Below are 18930 nucleotides of genomic sequence, written 5' to 3'. Positions count from 1 at the left end.
TAGACCAGGCTGGCTTCGAACTCAGAAATCCGCCTGCCTCTGCCTCCCAAGTACTGGGATTAAAGGTGTGTACCACCACCGCACAGCTCTGCTCCTTATTTTTAAAGTACTGCCAAGATTTACCCTCTTCCAGGTTTCCATAGACAAAAGGAGGGAAAGGATGGATATTACCCCACCTTGCCCCCACTGCTGCAAACACCTGGGAGATGAGCTCACAACTTGGGAAATAACTGCTGTGTGCCATCCTCTTGTTGGTGACACCGTGAATACTAGACTCGGCCCAACATTCTCCTTGGCATGTGTACACACTAGGAGATCCTAGGGAAAACAGAAATGGTTCTTCGCTGGAGCCTGGAGACTAACTAGGGATCTTGACCAACACTGGACTTACTTTCAAGAGGGGCATTCCAGTTTACCCAAACGTCCTGCTAGAGAGCTGCAGCGAGGACTGGGGGCAGGGGCCACAGTGTGTAGCACTCAGCCGACGGAAGTTCTAACTCTTCTGGGAAGTCCACCTTCCTCTTCCTTATCATGGCTGCTGACCAACTTCACACTGGGAAGAACGTCCTATCAAGAAAGTGAATTCATAGGCTTGTTCCCTTAGAGAGATCCTATGAAACCTGCTGTACACTTGGACCCTGTGAGACATACAAACCAATGTCACAGAGAGATGACAAGCCCCAAACCTCCCTGTAACCGTCCCCCTCCAAAAGAAGACTGAAAGCAGCACAAGATTTACTTAGTAACCCTTAAGCTATGTTTTTACTTAAGGACATATCTATGTGCAGAAAACTGCATGGTTAGATGGTATGTGTTCTCAGACAGACAGTCAGTCAACAGAATGCCAGAGACTCAAGCTTTGGCTATACACAGAGATATTTTCTGCAGGCAAAGCCACTAACTAACCCTTTATTATATTGCCTTACCTATGAAGGAGAGGCCATATGTTAAAAGGAGAAACAGGACTGGGGGTATACCTCAGTAGTACAGCACTTGACTAACACATACAAGGACCTCAGCTCAATCTCCAACACACAGAGAGAGAGAGAGAGAGAGAGAGAGAGAGAGAGAGAGAGAGAGAGAAGAGAAGAGAAGAGAAGAGAAGAGAAGAGAAGAGAAGAGAAGAGAAGAGAAGAGAAGAGAAGAGAAGAGAAGAGAAGAGAAGAGAAGAGAAGAGAAGAGAAGAAGAGATGGGGAGAACACTGCAGCAATGCTACTTCAGGAGGCTTCCTGAAACACTAGGAAAACAGCAATTATCTCTGCCACATCTCTCAAATCCCTGCAAGTTCCTTTACCCCCCGTGAGGAAGCCCCACCAAGGAAAAGGGACACTAAACGACCACTTCTATGTTCCTCTGTTCCCCACATCAATTTTCCTGTCTCCTCTTAGCACCATGACCCTGCCTTAGACTCCTGGCAACTCCACAATGTTGAACAGAACCTGGAACATCGGTTTATGTTGTTTGGGAACACGGCAGAGAAAATGGCATCTGTTCCAGGACAAAGAATATCCCCACTGGAAAATAGGTATGGAGAAAATAAAACCATGCCCAGCTCCTGCACAGTCTTCGTGGGTAGGATACAGCACCAGCAAAGACCAGTAACTAGGACATACTTCTTGGCAGTCAACATAGCTACCTCTTCTCTTTGGTGGGGCTAGGCTATGGTAAAAGTAAATCACTGGTCCAGTTAGTACTAAGACCCCAATGTGAGCCCCTCTTTAAAAACATAAAAGAACACCATCTTTCGGTGAATATTTAGAAGAGCCTTCCTGGACAGCCAGAACTGGAAATCCTCCAGACCCCAGATCTGTGGAATGTTAATACCAACTAGGAGGCAGCGAGGATTCCACAAATCAGACACCGACATTTCTCTTCTACCCTTCTTACGTGCCAAGTCCCAGTAAGGCAATAGAAATCATCAAACTAATGCTATTAAAATCAGCCCAGATTTTTTGTAAACATTGGATTACTTTACAAACAAACAAACAAACAAAAAATCTAGGGGAAAATAGAATCAATGGATAAGGCAGATGACACTGCGCTGTGTGTCTGTGTGATGATGGTGCCTGTTCCTAGCCATGGGAGAGGTATACATGATGCTCTCAAGAGGATCCTATGTATCTGGGATGACTGGGAGCCACACGTGAGTCACAGATGTTTTTTCAAGGGTAACAGTATATCCCTTTCCCTCTCCTACAGATGAAAGGTTTCTATGACGACTAGATGCTCTCTGCCTGGGGGCCCAGCACCCTTCTCCTTTGACCTCTTTTTCATGTACATGGAATAGAAGAAGAAATGCAGATTTCAGCTGTTCTCCATGCTCCTTCAGAGTGTCACAGAATGTCCCTGCTGTGTATCTAACGATCTAACAGCTGGGTACAGGCTCCACAGTCTTATACAGCACACAGATTTCAAAACTGCAGGTTAACCTGTGGCTCTCTCCAGAGAGCCATATATTAGTTTGAACAAAGACACTCACGGTTTGTGTTGGATTACAGGTGACAATCCAATGACGCTGAATGTGCTGAACTGACTCCGTGTTCAACACTGTGATGTCTAAGCTGCCATTACTAATTTTGGATCATTGGAAACCGTCCAGCTCAGAATACATTTGAATCTGATGAAAGTAGCCCAGCTAACCTCAAAACACTTCAACCTCCTGTGAGATCAGCAGATGTGCTTCTAGTTACAAATTATGTGACATATCTGGAATGCAGGGAAGAATTCTTTAAGGAGGTCTGAGGGACCTTCCACGGGTTATTTTTTAATGGACGCCTCATTTAGGAGTTATAATTATTAACATAGGATTTAATGTCTGTATTTGTAAGCAGAGGATGTTATACAGCTGAGGTCTTACTCTGAAGTAATACAAATTCACATACTCCTTGAGTCTCTAACTACTGAAAGGCAGTGCCTTGGGTTAAATAAATTTAATTAATTAATGAAGTTAGACAGCTAACAAACTTCCAATTGCTCAGAAGGACAAACATGGATTTCAAACATTGACATATTCCATCAGCTGTCTACCAGTCCCTAACTGTATCCCAGGCTCTTTTATTTAAGTGCATCTATATTTTTAGTTTTGCATATGTCTGCAAAGAAAAGATCAATTTATGTGGCACTAATGCTCCCTTTACCCCAGGATTTTAAAATACTTAACATCAACTGTAATGTGTTTGGGTCATGCTACAATTATCAGGCCAAACAGCCAGCTGACTGAAGTCAATCCTAGTAGCTGGTTAAAGAAGAGGAACAAAGATAAACTATGTAACCCTATAGGCTATGCAGAAAGCAGCCTTTCCTAGTATGCATCAGACTTGTTTTTATAAGGCTAGCCCCTCAGGCTTAATTAAACCCAGTAGCCAACTTCTTGCTCATTCAAAAGCGCAATTAAGGAAGAACCCAAGGACACTTGGCCTCCAGGGCCTCTCAGAAGTCCCTACCATGAACAATGTGCTAATTACCCCTCTGTCTAAGTCTCTTAATGACAATCTGCCATGCCTTCAATTCCAACCCTAATTCTTCCATTAAGGATTGTCTTTTGCAACCTCAAGGCCCAAAGATTGGCCCCAAAGGCTAACTCTTCAGGGAATGTATACTTTAATTAAAACACAAAATGCCCAAAGATCATTGAAAGATACTTAAAGCAAATCTTAATACTGTTAAATCATGTGTATTGCCACCACTAATTAAAGGTGCTTTTGGCTGGGGATTGAGGGTGAAATTGCAACCTTATTTTACGGGACACAATGGAGCCACTCTAAGAAAGAGGCTGCCAATATTCCAGAACTAGGTGCCAAACTGGGTAGTGATGCATCCTGGCTCTTCTGCAAATAATGGGATCACAAATGGGTAGAAATATTCAAGCTGCAATTATTTCTTTATCTGCTTGGGAAGCAAGGACAGAAAAAGGCAGTGTGTGCAGCACAGATTTATTTAACTTTCTAGGAAGAGAGATGAGATGGATATTGTCTGCATGGAGGAGCTTCCTAACATGGGAGATTCTTTGCTTCACAAGGCCTTCCCGCATTGACCTACCCATGCTACCAAGTAAGCAAGCTCAATGAAGGTGGAAAAGGAAAGGAAGCCAATGGTACTGGGTGTCACCAGAGAGAACTGTGAAGCCAGAGCACACCTCACTAGATTTCAGTATGATATGACCACTTGGAGAGCCTGATTCTTTTCCTAGTAGGAAAACAGAACAAGGAATTTAGATACAATGAGGAAAAATTGTGAGTGAGTGTGTGTGTGTGTGTGTGTTTCTAGGATATTCTCAAGGCAGTCATTCACACAGATCAAATGAAGACCACCTGTCAGGTGTTCTGTGTTCCAGTCTCTCCTGCTCCTCTTCACCAACCAGAACTGGGACCCCAAAGTGTGCACCTGAAGTATATGTTTTCTATTACAATCTACATGAAAACATCTTCTTTTTTCCATATGATATCAACACACAGAAATGCCTCCTGCCATCAGAATTTCAGGATATATTCTCTACAAACCAGGGAAGTCAATGTCCTCTCTACCCTTGGTCCAAATTCAAACCATTAATCTCCTTACATATACATTTAAGAAATAGTGAAAAATGTGTATCTGTTCCTTTAAGAAATGTCTTCTAGATGTTTTATTATTGGGGTACAGCACCATGATGCCTTAATTTATCCTGTTTACAGTTGCAGAAACTAAACACCAGGCAAGAATGGGATGAAGTAGCCTGAACTTCCATGTGGTATGTGGTGATGTGAAGGAAGCAGGATTTTTAAGAGATGGAGGTTTCTGTTAGCTCCTCCCAAGGCTGCAACTTTCTGTCTAATTTCTTCCACCATTATGATACTACCCATCATAAGGTTCTCATTAGTGCCAAACCACCCTGGTGACACATCCTTCTATCTCTAGAACCATAACCCCTTTTATTACTAAGTTACCCAGTCTTGTATATTACATTAAGGTAATGGAAACCGGACTAACAGTGCTCCAACTCCGTGAAGTTTTAGTGAGTTTGAATCCCTAAAAGACTTTCTGCTAAGTCTTGCCTTTCAGATGTGTCCAGTATATTCCCCACTGCAAGTCCTTCCCTGGCTTTCCCAAGTACCAAAATAAACCTCCAGGAGATGGAAACTCAGCAGGTGGCCCTGGAGGAACTGCTCAAGTTAAATACCATTTGCAGGCAGGCGTAGGCTTTCAAGTGAATGAATCTCCGAGACTCTTCCTTGCCAGCTCACTCTTTCCTGAATGATTTCTCTTCACAAGCTGGTGATGGGACCGAGGAATTCCATCACTGCTGGCAGACAGAGAGTAAATTTGGCTCTGGGCCTGACTTCAGAGCAGACTTGGAAACTGCAACAACCAAAATATGCCGTCTGGACTTGTACAACTCTGTTCAGACTCCTCCCCCTCCCAGACCTCTGAACTCCACTCCCAGCCCACCCTCAGGACCACTGCACAGCTCGCATTCACGGGCACATTCTCGGATATAAAAAGCAGTATGCAGTCAATGGTTTAGCTGTGCACTGGACGAAATTTGGGGCCTGTAGGTAGAGAGGAGAACATTTGACATCAACTACCAGTCTAGCTTTACGTGGTATGACCAGAAGCGAAAGGATGATTGACTGGAGGTGGGGGTGCACACAGTCCAGCCACACGGAGCTTTGTGAGGAAACGGGCTGGAGTGGGGTTTCCATCACTCTGCAGCAAGCAAAGAGAATGTGACCCCGAGAACACATTTGTCCTTCCCAGCTAGGCAACACAGCATGTGGGACACAAATGGGGCTCAACAGCCACTGTGTTCCTGTCGTGCCAGTAATGGACTCTGGATGTGTTGACAGAAAACAGTCCAGGATCAAGACTGAGGAGAACACGAAGGGATAGCTTGTTGTCACATCAGCTGTAGCAGCTCCCAGATCCACTGACTCTGACAAACCTGGGTCAGTTGATCCAGCAAACCCCCTTCTGCATAGTTGGGGAAAAGAAGATGACTGATACCGGCTTTTCCAGTGAAGATGGGGCATGATGAGGTAAAGACTGACTGAGGGCCGGGAAGATGGCTCAGTAAGCTGAAGTGCTTGCTTCAAAATCCTGCAGATCTGAGCTCAATGCCCAGAGTTCATACAAAAAAAAAAAAAAAAAGCTGCAGGTAGTGGCTTGTGGTTTGACATTGTAATGCCAGCCCTGGGAAGGTAAAGATGGCTCTCGAATAACAAGTTCTATCATGAGGAGCAATATGTGATTGAGTTTGATTTCTGACCTCCACAGGCACACACATGTATTGGTGTGCACAAAACAAACACATATACACACAGAAATGTATAACATAGAATTATATGGAGAAAACACACAGACACTCCACATGCCTACACATGCAGAAATATATGTATGTACATATATATGTACAAAGAGAACACACACACACTTCACATGCCTACACATGCAGAAATATATGTATGTACATATATATGTACAAAGAGAACACACACACACTCCACATGCCCATACATACACAAAAGACTGAAGGGTGAACAGAGGTCACCTTATCATACTGATAGGGGAGGTATGCTGTTAAAGAATATAAGGATTAATCTCTGAAAAACTAAGCTCATTGACTGGAAAATATAATTTTTATATTCTATGTAGGGCAGTGTTCCTCAACCTGTAACTCTTTTGGAGGTCGAATGATCCTTTCAGGGGGTCACATATCAGATATCCTGCATATCAGGTAGTTTATGATTCCTAACAGCTGCAAACTTACAGTTATGAAGTAGCAACAAAATAATTTCATTGTTGGGAGTCACCACAACATGAGGAACAGCATTAAAGGGTCACAGCATGAGGAAGGTTGAGAGCCACTGTTGGTGGCTTGGAGACATTAAACTTAAATGGATAAATGTCTGCCTTTAACTCCTAGATCTGAGTTAAGAGTTTTCCTTTGTTGACATATGAAAAAGATCTCCTGTGTCAGGATGTGACGGGATCTCTTGTAGCCCAAGCTGGCCTCCAACCTGCTATGCAGTCAAGATGCTTCTAACCTTCTGCCATGCAGTCAAGACGCTTCTAACCTTCTGCTTTCACCTCTGGAATGCGGGAACTATAGGCATATGCCATCACTCTCAGTTTGAGCAGTGCCAGTGCCCGTGATGGAATCCTGGTGCATGATACACATTAGCGAAATAGTCTGCCAACTGAGCTACATCCCCAGTTCAAGATTACCCAACTATAGCCAGGCGTGGTAGAGCATGCCTTTAATCCCAGCAGTCGGGAGGCAGAGGCAGGCGGATTTCTGAGTTCAAGGCCAGCCTGGTCTACAAAGTGAGTTCCAGGACAGCCAGGCTACACAGAGAAACCCTGTCTCGAAAAACAAACAAACAAACAAAATTACCCAACTATAAACTCTAGAAAATAGTGGGAAGAAGGTGTCTACTGATAAAAGAAAATGAATTTATAATATCCAGGGTCTTTTCAAATGTTAACAGAGGATCCTACACATCTGCTAGTGTTCCAAAGTCAATATTTGATGTGAGATCTTAGATGCTTTCTAGGAAAGTAAATGGCTGGAAAAAGTAAATACTTTCAAAGGTAAGAATACTATCCCTGGCCAGAACAGCATCTCCATATCTCACTGCACATAATACATCATTTGGTCAACTCAAGCTATCTGAACCACAGCAAGTCAATGACTACTCTAGAAATTTAGAAACAAGAGAAAACCTCATAATTTGTTGACTCTGTACCTAGAAGTCTTGGCAACATGTTCTCTGACCATGTCACCCTTAGTCAAACCATTAACCAGTTCCCTTGAAAATCTAGAGAACACTGCCTCATCACAAATAAAAGAAAACAAAACCAAACAAGAAAAATGGTGGCTATATTCTACTGATCCTTGAAACTATCAAACAGGCACAAATAAAGGAAAAAGCGTCACCAATAACTCCTTACCACTCACCATGGGCAACATTAAGTCAGGACTGGCAATACAAAGTGTGGCCTGGTTATAAATGTTAAGTTGCCTTAGATTGCATAAACTTATTTGAGAGGGACAAATTCAGAATAAGCCAGTGAGAAATAAACTCCGGAAACTCTATATAAATGTTGTAATTGAATCTCAATTGCCCATTTCAACTTCCCGACAACTGCAGGTACTAACAAAATGGGGAGGGGGGGAGTTGAAGAAATGTAGTGCTGTCCCCTGCACCATCACAGAGCTAAAAAAAAAAAAAAAAAAAAGGTTCCCATACTAATGAAGAGGTGTCTACAAAAGCTAGAAGGTCAGCCATCCAATGCCAGATGCCAAAAGCCACACAAGGTGTTCTTGGTACCAACTGCCTAAGCCAAAGTAAACACTTTCACAGAAAGTCACCATGTGGAAGCCAACTGGTGTGGGGAAAGCAAGGTGCCCACTGGAGATCTGAGCAAGACTGTGGCAGGAGGCATGGGAGGTTTTAAGGCAGTAGACAGATGGAAGTCTCAATAAACAATAGGAGAGGGCCAAACTCGCTCCCTGAGAGACAGTAGCAGAGGAAGCAAATTACAGACATTTCACATGTATTTCAACCCAGACCCTATTTGCAGCATTACACTTTAACCAAAAAAAAAAAAGTGTCAAAACAGGGGGAAATAGAGTAGAAAGAGCTAGACATGTCTCTATGACACCTAAAAAAATAAAATATGGGCAGGCTTGGAGCATTTTTAAAACCTGTCTTCTAAACAGGCATGAGGCTCTTCACCTAAGGACATTCAAGTGGGAGCCCTGCTTCAGTTAGGAGTTTGAGACATCCTGGGCAACACAGCCAGGACCCTATGAAAAAAATAAGAATAAGAAGGGAGGAAGGGAAGGACAAATGGAGAAAATGAAAGTGCAAAACAATATAAGATCTTGTGCTTTGTCTTTTAGCTGTGGCTAGTGAAAGATACCTGCTACTGGGCCATATAACAAGACCCTGTCACAGGAAGAAAACAGTTGTCTGCCTCACGAAGCAGTTGAAGTAAATGACAACTAGTGTCAGTGTAAAGGTAGCTTTTATTTGCCAGATGCTGTTGTCATCTTGGAGGCTTACTGCTGAATAAGTTTGCCCTTCCTAGTTTTTTCTGAACTCAGGCTAGGTGGTTCAACTCAATTGTTCCAGCTCAAATTCCTCTCCAAGCTGACTGATTCAATCTGGTTTCTCTCAGCTTCTCACTGAATTGCATTGCTCTTCTTGGCCTCAAACTAACTCTGGCAATCTGTTCTAATCTTCTGGTTCCTTATTCTCCAGTTCATTCTGTCTTCACCTAGAGCCTGTCTCTGTAAAACTATCCCAATAAAACTAACTCTCTCTCTCTCTCTCTCTCTCTCTCTCTCTCTCTCTCTCTCTCTCTCTCCTGTGTTCTCGTGAGAGTTGGGTATATCCTATCTCCAACTCATTCTGTCAAATCTTTCTCTGATTCATCATTTTGTCTGCCAGTCAATTAGATATCACTTTCAAACAAGGCTGCTTCCTTCTACAAACTAACCTTACCTACATTGTTTGGGATTAAAGGTATGTACTAAGGATGTGTCTTTATTCTAGCCACAGGGATCAAAGGTTTGTCTGTATTCCAGCCAAAGCATACTGACCTAGAAGGTCTTTGAATGTGACCCCTTGCCAGAGCAGCCATATTGCTAGTTTAAAGTTCAGAAATGCAGAAGTAGGCTTACACATAGTGTCCTTGACCTGTCAGAGGAAAGCATCTTCACCTAGTGAAGAAACTTTGCCATGTCAGTTACAGACCTTGATGGAGGCTCCAATGAAACATGTGAGTCTGTATTGTCCACTGTGTTCTTTTAAGCCATGCCCACAAAACAGCTGGACCAGCAGGATCACCAGTCTTTCCCAGAGTAGATAGGTTCAATGATGAGTTTAGCTAATTGTTTGACATGGTTATATGGCCCCATGTGTTTACCTGTATTCCTGAGTTTACCTCCATTCCTAACAGAAACCACAATGCCACAAAGAAGGAAGTTCTTTGCATCAAACAAACTTCGTACATCTTGGAGCCCAGTAGCCTTGACACTAACTCTATAAAAATGTATTGAAACACAGAATAAAACCCCCAGTAAATGTAGCAGGAACTATGTTTAGACTGCCAGCACTCCAACTTTAGAAATTATGCCCCAGATTTCCATTTATAACTATATTATTGAGGTATGTTACATGCTATGAAACTGACTCACTGTAAGTGTTCAAGTCAGCAAATTTGAGTAAATGCACATGTGGGTGACCAGCTCCACAACCTAGGATTAGACACCATCATTTTCCAAAAGAGACATGCCTGCCCATTTGTCTCCCTTCCAGTCCTCACTGTTAGCCTTAGGCAATCACTTATCCACTTTCCATCTTTATAGTTTTGCCTCTTCTAGAAGTTTCTATAAATGGAATCAAACAATGTGTGATATTCTGTGGTTGGCTTCCTTCACCCAGCTCCATGTTTTGAGGCTCACACCTATTACAGCATACATCAAGAGCTCTGTCAGGTCATTGCTGAGCAGAACCCACAACACAGAAATAAACGTGTTTAGCCACTTGCCTGCTGCAGCTTATTAAATATATACATCCAACTAAATGGCAAGACTTACTGGCCTGATCTCAGAAACGAAATGAAAAAGCCTGGCATATTTCTAAAATATTCTGAAGTCATAATGTGTGAAAATATGTAATGAGGATACAATTTGTTCCCTGGAACTTTGTGTGGGTGGGAAGTGTTTTTAAATAAGCAAATAACATCCTAGCATTTCACTTTTTTAGGTCTTAATACACACAAAGTGTTTTATACTAATTCAAATCCAAGCAAGGTCATCGATTCATTTACCAAGTACCTACTTAATCTATAATTAGCATATATTAGAATATATGGAGTGCACAGTCCTCCTGGTTCTTGGCTTTCAAACAACAATGTATTCCAAGACTGTGATCATGAATCAATTTGAGCTTATGGGAACATTGTTTTTCTTCCCATGAAGAATGTAGACACTGCTCACCATTCATGTTACCTGAAAAAAAAAAATAGTGTTGTCTAAGTAAGCCAAGGTCATATGTGGCCAATGCTCTTCTGTAGTCAATAGTGTGTGTTTAGTGTATAAATGTATTTACTCATTCATTCACTGACCCATGGCAGCCTGAGGGTCCCATGAATGCCAAATACCATTCTAGGGACTCTGCAGGACACAGATGTAAACAAAGAAATCTCAAGCATCTCTTAGGTTTTCACTCTCCATTGGTGCAATTGATAAAGAGTCATACACAACACATGGACAATGCAACATACAGAAAATGAGAAAGTAAATTAAGGCGGCTGAGGGAAGGGAATGGGAGAGGATATGTTTTAGGCGGTATATTTGGAGACTCCTTCTGAAGGAGGCATGCATGAGTAAGGACCTCAGGACAGTCAGACGCAAAGGCAGAAAGCCTCACACGGAAAACACAACAAAGACATTCCCAGGAGGAATGCCACAACCAGGCTGCTAGAAACAGGCAGCAGGCCACAGGGGCAGGGGTAACAATTAACAGGTTATAGAGCCATGTGGTCTTATAGCCAGCCAGGTCCACCTTCACTATTCCTCTGACAGAGCCCAGGCCTATGAACCCAGACTGCATGTAAGGGACAGACTGTGATAGATGGTGGACATGAAGTGGGCAAACATACAGGCAAGCTTATATAGCTCTATAGGTGCCTCTGAATCCTGGGACCTCTTTCCTGTGTCCTCATGCAGTTTCTCCAGAACATAAGCTCACCTAACATTGTGTTTTGCACTGTCCTTTGTAAGGCCCCACTTGGTAAGCAACCACCAGGCCACTCCTGCTGAGGAGCCTCGCTGGCTTCCCATCTCCCTCTCCATTTACCATTTTTGGAGATGAGCTCTCCAAAGGTTGTCTATAACCAATGTGGATGTGGGGGGTCTCACCCAGCATGGTGCTTGGCCATTTCCAAGTCTGTCTGGATGTTCAACCACCCTGCTGACCCCTCTTAAAGCTGCTGCCTTCATCTACAAGCCACATGGGATGCTACCTGCTCCCACCTATGCCACTCATTGCCCGTTGCCAGATTCTCTAGCCAGGCATTTCCTCACCACCACTCTCCATCAGAGGAGGTGAGCCAGTCTTTCAGAAGCACAGTGTTGCCAGCAAACCCCAAATTAAAGTTGAAGCTTCTCCTACTCCATTTCCCAATCGGGCAAATTGCTTCCCTAAACCATGCACTCTGGGATTCCCTCTAAAGTCAAGCATGTGGCTAGAAAGTGCAAGGATTTAAGTGACAAGACAGTTTAAGCAAATCCTGGTTGGCTGACACATAAGGGCCAACCAGGATGAATGATGACTGAATTATAGCCTTGGCTAGACCAACGAAGTCTATCATCCACAGCAACTTTCTCTTTTTTTTAAATGTAATTATTCACTTTTGCTGTATGCTACTCATTACGACTTTCTTAACATCATGACTTCCTTAACATTACGATCAGCACAGAAAATTTGAATCTTAGCTCTCTAAAATAAAAACGGAAATCAGTTGTGTTCCTAAAATCCATTTGGCTTCAGGATGCTACAGTGCAAACTCCCTGTCTTAGTCAGGGTTTCTAGTCCTGCACAAACATCATGACCAAGAAGCAATTTAGAGAGGAAAGGGTTTATTCAACTTACACTTCCATGTTGCTGTTCATCACCAAAGGAAGTGAGGACTGGAACTCAAGTAGGTCAGAAAGCAGGAGCTGATGCAGAAGCCATGGAGGGATGTTCATTACTGGTTTGCTTCCCCTGGCTTGCTCAGCCTGCTCTCTTATAGAACCCAAGACTACCAGCCCAGAGATGGTCCCACACACAAGGGGCCTTTCCCCTTTGATCACTAATTGAGAAAATGCCTTACAGTTGGATCTCATGGAGGCATTTCCTCAACTGAAGCTCCTTTCTCTGTGATAACTCCAGCTGTGTCAAGTTGACACAAAACTAGCCAGTACACTCTGACTAGGCATCCTTCATGAGAGAAACAGCTTTGGGGACCCTCTCCTGTACCATATAAAGCAGCTCTGGCTTTTGGTCTGTCTGCCCGTTTTTACAGAAGGGATTTTCCCCTGTGTGGAACTGTGCTTGGGCAGAGCTTGTGCGGCACAACTCTCTCCCGTGATTCAGGGAAGTCTTAGGGAAGCAGTGGCTGTTTGGCAAATGCGGGCAAAGTAGAAGAAAGTGCTTTGCAGAATCATCCTCCTCATTGTCTTTGACTGCTTTTCTTTGCATGGGTGTATTGTGCATTATTGCCAGGCACTGAGTGAATGTGAACTAAATGAGTTTGGGACGCCACAGCCTGTGACCAAGTTGTCCTTGTACAACTCTAGCTGTCACCTGTGTACAACTTTTTTTTTTTTTTAAATCTTACATCTCAGCAAATACAGTATTATTTCTCCAATAGTGCCGGCTGCTGATAGTATCACTTGACTGGCTATTTATCATATATATCTGTAATTGAATTACCCAGTGAAGTAATGGGATTTACTCTCAGATGAACATAAAAAATGCAAAGCAAAGTAAAATTGTTCCGCTGTGTGCTTCCTCGTCACTTGACTTGAACTCCAGGTCAGCCAATTCCACAGAAATGCAGAGACAAAACGAAAAGGAATGAAAGACTGGGAGATAAAAGCCAGGTGGGCTTATGGACAAATATAAAAGAAACTCATCCTTTAACAAAGGTATTTTCTTGTGAAATCGTTTCTTATTCATTGTTAATCAGAAAGCTAGTCCCAAAACACACAAAGAAAGAGTAGTAATTGAGTCACTTTTCCACGTTCAATACTGAGCGTGTTTGAAAACATTTGAGAACTCCAGCGTGGGAATAAAGTACGCTCATCTTCGCTCTTGTCAAACAACCATAAATTTTGGACCAAAGAAGGAAAGAGAAGAAGACAGCCATACTTTGGGCAGAATATTCTGACTGTTTGAGTCCCGTGCTGTATTGACCATGTTTTTAGTGACATGCCCCAGGTGACATACAACTTCATCTTTGAAGTCCTATGGCTTCAAACTACCTTGTGACACAGAGGCCGGGTTTCCTAGTTCTAGGATCTTCCACAAAGCACCAAGGCACGGACTAATTGTGTCGCTATCGGTGCGGCCATAAAGTAAATGACTTAGGACTCGATATCTTCTCTTGGATCGAGCTTTTTGTCTGTTGTGTTCCAGCTTGCTTAAACTCCGAACCAAATAGTGTTTTGGACAGACTTACTGAGGACAGAAACTTTGAAGAGATCCTAAGATTAGTTTCTGTTCCCCTCTCTTTTCTTGGAATGGTACAGTTGGTTAAGTACTTTCTACCAAACCTAGTGACCCAAACTTGGCTCTCAAATACATATTGGAAGGACAGACACACAACTGTCATGTGACCTTTATACTGTGTCATATTCAACACACACACACACACACAAACACACACACACCATGTAGTAAAAATGTAAATGCCAAAAAAAAGCTATATCCCAAAGAGCTGGTGTTCATGCCTTATATTCATCTCTGTGATGCTCTTATGCTAATCTATGGGAACTACAAAACTACAAACAGCAGAGACACTATCTATGTCAGATGATGGCTGCAGGATAGTAGAGTTTTAAAAAAAATAGTAATTTTAACTAGACTTTTACATCTTAATTTAGAAAGTACTTGAGGAGCATCTATGAAAATCTCCGTATTGCAGACAACAGCACAGACACTGTAAACTACTTAGAATGACGTACACTCACTCATCTGGGAAGTCCAGAAAAGTTAACTTTGCAGAATATAAATAAAGATTTGCAAGCAGGTGCAGGTGGGCAGAAAGGTAGAGGCATCTTTCTTCGATACCTTGCTGTAATTCAATTTGTTAGACACTGTAATTTATGTTTCAAACATTATTGAACATTAAACACAAAAACTTGTCACCTTGGTATTATAATTATATCCTAAGCAATTTGTCTGGGTAACTATAGCAACAATTTCAGATACACTTTTATCATACTAATTTGGCATAATTTTAGAATCAAGAATTATAGCAAATATATAGGAAGAAATGGTTTCCTCAAATGGTTATTCAATTCTACATTTTAAAAAAAATGGGTTACTTTTTTACTAGGAGTTAATGTGAACAAATGGATCTGTTCTGCACTGCACATGGCATGGGCTGAAACACAAGCCTCTTCTTTAGGGTCAGGTTCTGATGTGCAAACCCTGGCGTCCATGCTCACTCATATTTCCAACAGAATGCCTGATGCCCTTGGCTGGACTCTTAGCAAAGCCCTACCCATCCCTCCTCCACTTTCCTGCATTTTATCGCTGGAAAGCCTCTGTTTCAGTGACTTAATGATAAAAACAACATTCAGTTAAACAGATAAAAATCATTATCCAGTTAATTGGAACTATGCAACGGTTTGGCTAGGTAGCTCTTGATATAGCCTGGCATGAGTAGCAGTTGATATAGCTCCCCCCTCCCAAGAAACTGGCATCTATTTTGAGCAAGAAGCATACAGCACAGAGAAATGCTTGTTGCTTTTAACAACTGTCCCTCAGCAAGAGGCTAAACTGAGGATACAGAAGAATTTCCTCTGAGAAGCCAGTAGCTACAAGGACTTCTTGTGGTCCACAAAACCTAGGGTCATGGTAAAGTTGTGGGAATATGTTTGCATTCATCTTGTATTGTTGTGAACTAGTTTTACTCTGTGCTCTTCCATTTCTCTCTTTCAATCTCTGCAGACATGACCAAGATGTCACTTGAGACAGACACAAGGAGGAATAAATACCAGCTTATTTTCAGCAGATTCTAAACACCTTAAAATACTTCCTCTGGTCCAAGACAGTCTTCCCTACCCAGAAGACCAAAGTCTTTGCTCTCAGCAGGGATCCTGCAGCTGTTTGCCATTAAGACAACCAAATAAGTTAGCAGCGGCTTAAAAGGCATCAAATGATGAGGATCACTTATTTCCCATGTGAGGAAAAGTATGTATTGACTACAGCCGCATAAAAGCTGATACCAGTACATGGACTTCACAGCTGAATGGGCACACACTGCGACAACAGTCAGCATCTTGGATGAGCCACTATCTCAAAAGTTTTTACAATAAACTCACGGCAGGAAGTCTGTGTTTCAAACAATACACTTAGAACTGCTTCTTCATGGAAAACAAACGTGCAGAAGAAATGTGAGTGGGCAGAAAGAAATGCACACTTCTTTTGGAGTAAACACAGGAAAGAAAAGTAGTTTCAATGATCTACAACAGAAGGTGTCTGCTTAAGCCTGAAGTGAAACTGTGAACTTTTTACTCCAAGGGAGGAACTCCTCCCTCTCTCAAAAGATGAAAAACAACATTAATCGGCAACCCTAGTTGGGTATTTAAAACGTTTCCTATTAAGGGCTAGTTTTATCTTTCTGTGTCTCTTTATAAAAGACGAATTCTGTATTTAATAACACATCTGCTCTTCAAAAACAGGGCTCTTCTTGACAAGCTTGGACACACAGCTATTTTTAAAAATATAAATAAATAAACTGCATTAATTTTAACACCCGGTGTTTTAACCAATGTGCTGCTCAGGAGCAGAATCTCCTCTCCGTATTACACATAACTCTTATACCTTCGCGCAGTTTCAATTGTTAAGTCCAATTGTCATGGGGAAAAATGTGTACCCTGAGGAGTTGGTAGGAATGTGTCTTAGGAAGAGACCTTTCCAGATAGACGGCTTCCGTCCAACTTTTCTGTCGCTTAACTAGGCTAAAAGCTCTCCGGGGTAAAGAGAACACTTCTCTCAACTCTTTTCCTTTTGAGGTGAAATCACAGCAAAAATCTGTGTTTTACTGCTGCCTAGGACCCCTGACCCATTTGCCCAGGACAAAAACACTAACAAGCTCTGTGACATCCTCTCCGAAAGCTCGCTCTTGGCGCCCCCTGCCGGGAATCTCCGGGACGCCGCAGGCGCAGGAAAGTTAAAACCCAACTCAAGGCAACCGCATCCAGGTACAAACAACAAAAAAGGACGTAAAAGCGCTTCCCGCCAAAGCCCGGGGCGGGAGGTGAGGGGGACCGGGACCGGGACCTACCCGCTCTGGGCCCAGTACCAAGGGCGATAGCCGGAGATCACTCCCCTCTAACAGTTCCTCGGAACATCCTGAGCACCGATCTTCTCCTGGCCCCAGACCGTGAACCCGGGTATGAAATGCGTGCGGCTGGGCTGCCCGCAGACCGGGGCTCTGCGATTGGAGCTCATCCTGCTGAATTCCCAGACTTCGCCATCCCTGCCTTAGTCTTCCTCTGCAAAACACCCTGGCGGAGTTGTGCCCTGGTCCCACTAACCCCAGATTTTCACGAACACCGCAGAGCCCCTGTACAGAGAGCAGGAAAATGTCCCCTAGTCCACCGTGCAGGGTACGGTGGCAATTCCGACCACCAATCCCGGTTCCAGATTCCACCAAGCAAGCCTGGCCTAGCGCGGATTACGCACACAGATCTCCACGGGTACCTGAAAGGTGCTGGCCGAGGTGCAGGCTTGCCCACTGACCGGTCACACACCCGGACCTTCTCAATCCACGCTCGTATGCAGGGAAAGGCTAAGACACAAACTTCCAGCCCGTGCACTATCTCCACTGCGACCGCCCCCGCTTTGATGGTAGTCCTGCACGCGCCTCTGCCAGGTTGTCCCTACCCAGGTGTCTGCAGAGTGACCCTACCAGAGACTTAAACCACCCACAAATGGACCTGTGCTGCCCCAAGTCCAGTTCACACGTGCAGGGTCTCAGCTATGACACTCAGGGACTCTGCAGGGAGAGAGCTCACCAGATGCGGGGCGCGTTCCTCCTGCTAGTCATCCAGCGCCCCGGGGTCCGGAGCTGCTCCAAGGGTCCTCTTCAGTGCACTACGAGGGAAGTCGAGGCAGCCGCCACCACTGCACCCCGCCACTTCTCCAGAGCTATCCTCTCGCAACGCGGCAGGCTGGGGACCAGCTCGTCTGCCGGAGTCTCCAGTTGTGCAGCTGAGTGGACAGGCTCGCGCCGAGAGAGGGCGACCGGTGAGGTGGCAAAGTTGGGTACCCTCTGCTTAGTAGCTGCGCGTGGGAACCAAGAACACCCCAAAAAAGGATTGCACGTGCCGGGACGCCCCCGCAGTGGGAAGGTGGGATACAGAGGCCGCCGCAAGGCTGGGGCCACCGCCAGCCAAGGGCTGAGGAGCCCACCCGCGGCGGGAGCGCAGCGCGCGCGGGAGTGGGCACAGCGTGAGCAGCCGCTGCTGACGCCGCCTTCCCGGCGAGTAGACTAGCGCTGGGTGAGCGGGCCCAGAGCTCGGGGCGGGGAGCACAGAACCGCCTCGCCTCGCCCCGCCCCCGCCCCGCCCCCTCCGCTGCACCTCCCCTACTCCGCCCCTCCCGCGTGCAAACTGAGCGCCCCACCCACCCCTGACCTTCCCAGGCCCCTCCTCTAGCCCCGCCTCTTCCCGAGATGGGACCCCCAAACACTCCCCAGGGGGCTCTCTACACACCCCAGGAGTTCTATTTGTGCCACCGGAGTGCAAATTTACCCAACTGGTGACTTTTTTCGAACTCCCTTCCTCTCCTGGAAGAGACCTTCTTTGGCTACCCGCCCCCTGCCCGGTGGCTCCTACGTGGCTACTTTGCAGGATGGGCTGTATAAAGGGCTGGAGGCAGTTCAACCCAAACCAGAGACGTGGCGTCTGCTAGGCCTGCCTAAGTTCCAGGTAAGTGCGTGCCCCCGGCGGATCGCGGGTGGGAAGAAGGTGGAAGTTTAAGATTCAGTTCTTCTGTGTCATCATAAGAAGACTGGGGTGTGCTTTGGGGGTGGTGAGGGGCTCGCCGCGGATTCTTACAGGCGAGATGGGCCCGGCAAGGCTCTCAGCTAGTTTCTTGAAAAGGATAGATCAGAGAAATGAATAAATCTGCCATCCAAGGAAATAAAGCAAGAGGTTCCCA

The 18930-nt window shown here is 44.5% G+C and overlaps 1 protein-coding gene across 1 annotated transcript in view; it reads right to left on the bottom strand.

Annotated features, from left to right (window-relative positions):
* Sema5a (semaphorin 5A) overlaps window positions 1-18277 on the bottom strand; it is a 437549-nt gene extending 419272 nt beyond the window's left edge. The window contains exon 1 of the mRNA XM_021182965.2: window positions 17784-18277. The gene's annotated coding sequence lies outside the window, so the exon portion shown is untranslated. The remainder of the gene's footprint in view (window positions 1-17783) is intronic.
* Window positions 18278-18930: the final 653 nt, after the last annotated feature.

Source organism: Mus caroli, chromosome 15, assembly GCF_900094665.2.
Source record: "Mus caroli chromosome 15, CAROLI_EIJ_v1.1, whole genome shotgun sequence".
NCBI classification, from domain to species: Eukaryota; Metazoa; Chordata; class Mammalia; order Rodentia; family Muridae; genus Mus; species Mus caroli.
Note: the sequence above shows the minus strand (reverse complement) of the source record. Positions and strands in the feature narration are given on the sequence as shown.